Source organism: Capsicum annuum, unplaced genomic scaffold, assembly GCF_002878395.1.
Source record: "Capsicum annuum cultivar UCD-10X-F1 unplaced genomic scaffold, UCD10Xv1.1 ctg4806, whole genome shotgun sequence".
NCBI classification, from domain to species: Eukaryota; Viridiplantae; Streptophyta; class Magnoliopsida; order Solanales; family Solanaceae; genus Capsicum; species Capsicum annuum.
The window spans coordinates 398576-406997 of record NW_025855744.1 but is presented as its reverse complement, the minus strand read 5'-3'; positions in this window follow the sequence as shown (position 1 = coordinate 406997).

Genomic DNA, 8422 nt, shown 5'->3' with positions numbered 1-8422 from the left:
ATCAAACATATTTGGAAACATAGAATCTAAATTGAAACGTATTTTCCAAAAGATTTAAACTTAATTTTTTGTTGTCATTGACAAAGTCTCTACTGTTTGCCTTTGCCAAGTCCCATCCAAAATTCAACTAAACCTGCCAATAGATTTTCTTACCTATCTCATCCAAAATCTAGCAAAAAGTTTTGATTGGTAAATCTAGATGACTTCTTTAGTATTTTCGGACATTCATTAGCGAAACTAAAGAAAAATAAAAGTTAGAGTATTAACGGTATTTAAAGAGTAGAGATATCACTTTAATAAATAAGGGGAATTATAAAAGATAGTCAAATCATTCCATAACCTGAAAAATACTTCACACAGAGATTACATGTTTAACATCTAAGAAGAAAGATCTGCCATTACTGTAGGTAATCAGAAAGACCAAAAAGTCTTCTTCTTGAATACCCCCATCACGGATGAAATCTCTTCACTGGTCATATATCTTCCGCCTGTCCTGATTCTTGCAGAATACTTTAGCATGATACGAATTTCCATTACCACAATGACTAATGGTTACTGGCGTTGGGCCGATGGGGAAGTATGTGTTTTCCTCTAGTGGTATCCACTAAAAAGTGGGAAAAGATAGACGAGTTACTCAAATTTGAAAGAGAACAAAAGTTAAATGAATGTAATAAAGAAACATAGAATCCTTAATGAAGAAAAAAATTAGAAATTATCACTTCTTCATGTGTCACGTCTGTTATATTCAGCGTAATAACGAATTCTGGCAATGGAGAAGTAGGGTTGAGACCTACTTGTGTGAACCTTGTCATTTTTTTGGTGGTGGTGGGAGAAGAATAGGGTTTTGGTTGAGATTCTGCAGTGTATTGTGAAAGAGACTATTGATTATAATATAATATATAATATAATATAAAGGGATATTTTTAGCTTCCCTCCAAATAACCACACGAAAAGTTTTGATGGGAATTGAGAACATTGTGGAACTGCCTTGAAAACATTAGTTAATTAAAAAATGGAACAACGATTTTGAACTCGAGACCTATGAAATCTAAAGTTAATGTTTGACCAAGTTGTTGGAATATCATTTAGTCTTTCTTGGATTTACTCATGACAATGGATTGTTGAACGAATGTACGTTATAAAGAATTGTCTACAATAGTGAGAAAGTTTGATTGATGTATCGTCATAATATTGACTCATTGTATGTTATGTGCAGCCGTAGTTGTTGATTCAACGTTTTTTTATAATTGAATATATTTTAATTTTTTCATATACATGGGAAACACAAAGATTGTTTTAGGTAGATACAATTTTTTACTGTCACAATTAAGAAACTAGTTTCATTCCTAAGTAGGCGTAGACCGCGAATATTATCTGTCATATTGCGAACTGTTGTTTATAAATATTGCGCAATGTGATTTTTATGTATTGTGTCGAACTTGTATGGCTGCAAATATTTTGTTGATTTATGAATAGTTGAAATTTTAAAAAACATGTCTTAATATAACCCAAAATTAAAACGTAATGTCCAAACAAAAATATTATGGCCTATTAATTTGATTGTTTTTGTTGCAACCTAAAACATTTAGAATTTTGTCAAGTGTATTGCAACTTTTTTTAAGATGCTTCTTGCCTCTAAGAATCTAGTTTTTTAATTTAAATCCTAGCCAACGACTAATTAATGGTTAACTTACTTACAATTTTTTTCTAACCAATTTAATTGCATACTATTTTTTCACGAAACACGAATTTGTTTCATTTGTTTTGCATTCATTGGTCGGCTTTCGGAAATAGAACTTACAGAAAATTGATTAATGATTTTGGTTACTCTTAGAAATTTTCAACATAACAATTTGGAAGTAGCAAGTAAATAAAGATGAATAAATGTTATGTACACAAACTACTGAATTTATTTACCAGAACAAACCAACACAACAAGGTATTAGTAATGCCTGTTCAAACACGAAAAGGTTTTGAGCTTGCAATAAGAAATTGTTGGTTTAGGTCTTGATTAAAAACAATAAGTTTAACATAGTTTTCATAACTTAGAATGACTAACATATGTAACACATCTCCTTCCCTAAAATTCATAGCACTAATAAATTCGTGCCATTCGTTGCTGATCCTCCGATAGTTGTTGATGTCGGAAGCACCAACTTGAGCAAGATATACCTCAAATTCACAATGAAAGATCTTAATCAGTGTCAGATTTAGGGAGAAGTAGTCGTTGACGCATAGTGACAACCACTACAAATACGAAAAAAAGTGATGAATGCAATAAACAAAGACAAATAGAAAACTGTTTCAAGAAAATAATAAATAAATCTACCAGAAAGTCTTGCTCAAAGTAGGAGTGGCGTAGATTAACTCGAAACTGATGGATGGGTCCTGTCCGTGTTTAAACGGGGATGAACGGCAAAATTTTTTCTTTTTCCTTTTTAGAGAGTTCCGAAGGAAAACAGTAGTTGGTTGTGGATGAAGTATGCTCTGTGTTGTCTTTTAAAGAGGAGAGGAATGGAGAGATTTTGTATTGGTAGAGGTGACCTTAGTAGTTGGTCAGCATTTAGGGTTTGAAGCATTTATTGGTCATAAAAAAAATAATTAAAAAAAGATCGGGTTAGGAAGATTCGAACTCGCGACCTTAGGAGCATTAACATGATGATTGACCATATTTGCTACAAAAGCTTTCAACACAACACATACGTTCGACAAGGTATCAATATTCTATCAAATACTATTATTAAATTAAAATCGTGACAAGGAATCATTGAATGAATGTACGTCATGAATTGGCTCACCTCTCGACTCTCAATTTGTTAAAATTATACGACAATTTATTAAAATCGCTCATGACACGTGATTTTTGAATGAATGCATGTCATGATTTGGGAATACTCTCAAACTGTCAACATTATATCAACCATTGTTCAATTCACATAGAACATGTTATTGTTGAATTAAGGTATGTCATGAAGTACGACATTTCTCAATATGCCGTACTTATATCAAATGCTATTATTAAATTAACTCTTGACGAAGGATCGTGGAATGAATGTACGTAATAAATTACATCGATTCTCAAAAAAGATCATGTCAGGGAGAAACGAACTCGTGAGCTAAAGAGTATTAACAGGATGATTCACCATATTTGCTAGTAAAGCTTTCAACACAACACATACGTTTGACAAAGGATCAACATTCTATCAAATACTATTATTAAATTAACTCGTGCCAATGGATAGCTGAATGAAAACATGTTATAATGAATTGGGTCAACTCTCGAATCTCAATTTGTCAACATTATATAAAAATTTATTAAAATCGCTCGTGACACGTGATTGTTGAATCAATATCTACCTTTGTTGACTTTAGTCATGACAAGTTATTGTTGAATGAAGGTACGTCATAAAGCATGATCATTCTCAATTTGTCATACTTATATCAAATGCTATCATTAGATTAACTCTCAACGAGGAATTGTGGAATGAATTCACGTCATGAATTGCGTCGACTATCTATTTGGCAACATTATATGAAAATTTAATTGATTCTGTTGCGATACGTGATTGTTGAATTAATGTACCTGATGATTTGTGTTGACTATCAATTGATCAATGTTATACCAAGCATTGTCGAATTCACTCATGACACGGGATTGTCGAATGAATGCACGAAATGAAGTACGACAATTCTTAATTTGTCATACATATATCAAATGCTATCATTAAATTAACCCTTGATGAGTGATTGTGTAATGAATATACGTAATGAATTGTGAACTGTTGTTACTTAATATTGCAAATTGTGATTTTAATGTATTTCGTTGATTTATGAATAGTTGGAATTTTAAATATAATGCGTCATAATATAAGCCAAAATTGAAACGTAATTTTCCAACCAAAATACTATGTCCTATTAATTTAACTGATGTATTGCAAACTAAAACTATTCTAATCTTTTTGTGTTGTATTGCTACTTATTTTTAGACTCTTTATGGATAATTTTTTTTATTTATTTAAAGTGTACCCAATCAATAATTAATGGTTTAGGAGTTACTAATTTTTTCCCTAACCAATGCATTTGCCACAATTTATTTTACGAAATACAATTTTATTTTATCAGTTTTTCATTCATTGTTTGGAATTTAGAATTAAAACTTATAGAAAATTGAAGCATCATGATAAATAAAGAAGAATAAACTTGATGAACACGAAGTACTGCATATATTTGTAATAACAAATCAAAACAACAAGGTATTACTAATGCCTAATCAATAATGGGAAAGGTTCTTGGAGTGCAATGAGAAATCGTAGGTTCGGGTCCTCATTAAGAACAACAATTTTAACAGAGTTTTCAAAACTACGTAATAGCAACATATGTAGAACATCTCCTTTCGTAAAATTCATAGCCCTAATAAATTGTTTCTATCCCTTGCTGATATTACAATAGCTGTTGATACTAGTAGCAACAACCTGAGCTATATACACCTCTGTTTCACGATGGAAGATCGTAACCGGCGTTGGATTTGGGGGGAAGTAGTCATTGATGCATAATGGCAGCCACTACAATCCAAAAAAAAAAGTGATGAATGCATTAAATGAAGACACATAAAAATAATAGATTTAAAAAATAATTAATAAATCTACCAGAGCGTCCTTCTCAACGTAGGAGCGGCGCAGATTAATTCGGAAGAGATGATGGGGGCCTGTCTGCGTGTGAACGGGGATGAAGGGTGACATTTTTTCTTAGAGTTGTAGTAGTACAAATGAGGCGTGCATATAGTGTCTTTTAAAGAGGAGAGGAATGGGGAGGGTTTGTTTTGGAAGAGGTGACCTTGGTAGCTGGTCAGTTGGTCAGCATTTAGGGTCTACAACACTTATTACTTTTACAGAAAATAATCTAAAAAAATAGATCAGGGAGAATCGAACACGCGAGTAAGGAGTATTAAATGATGATTGACCTTATATGCTACAAAAACTTTTAGCACAACGCATGCGGCATAATAATGAATCCATTAAAGAACTTGTACGTTTGACCATGTATCAGCATTTTATCAAATGCAATTACTAAATTATCCCACGATACATGATTGTTGATTGAATGTATGTCGTGAATTGCATCGAATCACAATTTGTTAACATTATATGAAAATTTACTATATTCTCCCTCGACACGTGATTGTTGAATGAATGTACATGATGAGTTGTGTTGACTATCAGTTTTATCAACGGTATATCAAGCGTTGTCAAATTCACTCACGACATACGATTGTCTCATGAATGCACGTCATGAAGTATGATAATTCTCAATTTATCGTACTTATATCAAACACAATTACTAAATTAAGATGGTGTATGTGGACGAATATAGTTATATGTCTTAGTTGATTAAAGCATAATATTTGTACGTAGTTATATATCTAATATTGCTTGGTTGTTGTTGTCTTCTCTATAAGATGATAACTTATAATTATTGTAGTGATATTGGTTATCGGCTATTAGTGCCTAACGATTTGATTTTGGTTTAAATCGATAAGAAATGGATAAGTAACAACATGAATAAAAAATGAATCTTAGTTATATTGGTTATTGTTTTTTCTTCTTTCCGATTTGATTTTCGATTTAATTAGTTATTGATATATTTTCTTGATAAGAGTATATAATAAACGCTTGGAATGTATTGAGACATTTATTTTGTTTCATTTCATTTTAATTATCTTCTTCACTTGGCTTAGCAGCCAAATAAAATTATTTTAAAATAAACTGAAGAGTATATATATGAATTCAATAAAAAAACTATCAAAAACCAATGCATAATCGAAGCAATTAAACTACAGATTTCTTCACATATTTAAAAGTTGTACACCCTGAAAACTACTTCACACATCGATTATGTGATGAATAGTTACAAAGACGTGTTTGGGAATACTGTAAGAGATCCTAAAGTCCAAAACATCTCCTATTTGAAAACCCTCATCACGAATGAAATATCTCCATCCGTCATATATTCTCCGCCTATTCTGATACTCGCAGAAGGCGACTTTAGCCTTATATGCCTTTTTAGTACCACAATGAAGAATGGTTAATGGCATCGGGTCGCTGGGGAAGTACTGACTAACCTCTTGTGGTATCCACTAAAAAAGAGGGTAAAAAATGGACGAATTAAATCAAAATAAATAATAATTAAATTAAACTAACAAAGAGACGTAGAATCCTCATTGAAGAAAAACTGAAAAATTACCACTCCGTCAAGATTCATGTGTGATCTGGTCAATGTAATACTAAATTCAGTCCTGTAATCATTAGGGTAGCCACGTACTTGAATGAATGTTGTCATTTTATTTGGTGGTCGGTGAAGAAGAATAAGGTTTTGGTTGAGTGGTGTATTGTAGGAGATTGTTGATTAATAAAGGCAAGGGAAAGGGAATGGATCTTACTCTGACGGTTTGTATTCTTAGAGGTGACCTAGGAAATTGTATTGAAAAACTAGGCTTTGTATTCTTAGAGATGACCTAGGAAATTGTATTTGAAAGGGTAGGCATTAATTCTAAGTCCAAAACAGCATGCGTCGGAGAGTATCGAACACGCGACCTAGGGTAGGCGTTATTGCTCATTCCAAAAAAATATATCAAAATAGCACGTGTCGTGGAGTATTGAACAGGCGACCCAAGAAGTATGCACAAGCACTTGGACTGTATTTGCTACCAGAGCTTTCAATACATTGCATGCAGCATAATAATTTAACAATCACCGAGCTATTCCTTTTGATCAATTATGTGACATAAATTTTTAGAATGAATGTGTGCTATGAAATTTGTTGATTCACAATTGTTAAATTTTAGGCTACTATTGTTAACTTAACTCGTGCTGAGGGATCGTCGAATGAATGCACGTAATAATAAATCGCATCAATTATCGATTGTTCAACATTATATGCCTAAAGATCAGTAAATTAACTCATGACGAGAAATCGTCAAATGAATGCATGCAATAATGAATCGCATCGATTATCGATTGCTCAACGTAATATGCATAAACTTCATTAAATTAACTCATGACTAGGGATCGCCGAATGAATGCACACAATAATGAATCACTTTGATTATCGATTGCTCAACATTATATGCCTAGAGATCACTAAATTAACTCATGATGAGGGATCATCGAATGAAAGTACGCAATAATGAATCGCATTGATTATCGATAGCTCAACTTTATATGCATAAACTTCACTAAATTAACTCATGACGAGGGATAATCAAATGAATGCACATAATAATGAATCACGTCGATTATCGATTGCTCATGGTTATATGCCTAAAGATCACTAAATTAACTCGTGACAAGGGATTGTTGAATGAATACACGCAATAATGAATCGCGTCGATTATAGATTGCTCAATGTTATATGCATAAACTTTGTTAAATTAACTCGTGATGAGGGATCATCGAATGAATACACGTAATAATAAATCGGGTTGATTATCGATTGCTCAACTTTATATGCCTAAAGATCACTAAATTAACTCGTGACAAGAGATCATCGAATGAATGCACGCAATAATAAATCATGTTGATTATCGATTGCTCAACATTATATGCATAAACTTCACTAAACTAACTCGTGACGAGGGATCATTGAATGAATGCATTCAGTAATGAATCGCGTCGATTATCGATTGGTCAACATTATATGCCTAAAGATCACTAAATTAACTCATGACGAGGGAACGTCGAATGAATACACACAATAATGAATCGCATTGATTATTGATTGCTCAACGTTATATGCATAAACTTCATTAAATTAACTCGTGACAAGGAATCGTCGAATGAATGCACGTAATAATGAATCGCGTCGATTATTGATTGCTCAACATTATATGCATAAACTTCACTAAATTAACTCGTGACGGGGGATCATCGAATGAATGCACGTAATAATGAATCCCATCAATTATCGATTGCTCAACATTATATGCATAGACTTCACTAAGTTAACTCGTGATGGGGGATCATCGAATGAATGCACGTAATAATGAATCACGTCGATTATCGATTGCTCAATATTATATGAATAAACTTCACTAAATTAACTCGTGATGAGAGATCATCAAATGAATGCACGCAATAATAAATTACGTCGATTATCGATTGCTCAACATTATATGCCTAAAGATCACTAAATTAACTCGTGATAAGGGATTGTCGAATGAATGTACGCAATAAGAAATCGCGTCGATAATCGATTGTTCAATATTATATGCATAAACTTTACTAAATTAACTCATGATGAGGGATCGTCGAATGAATGCACGCAATAATGAATCGCATCGATTGCTCAACATTATATGCATAAACTTTTCTAAAGTAACTCATAACGAGGGATCGTCGAATGAATGCACATAATAATGAATCGTGTC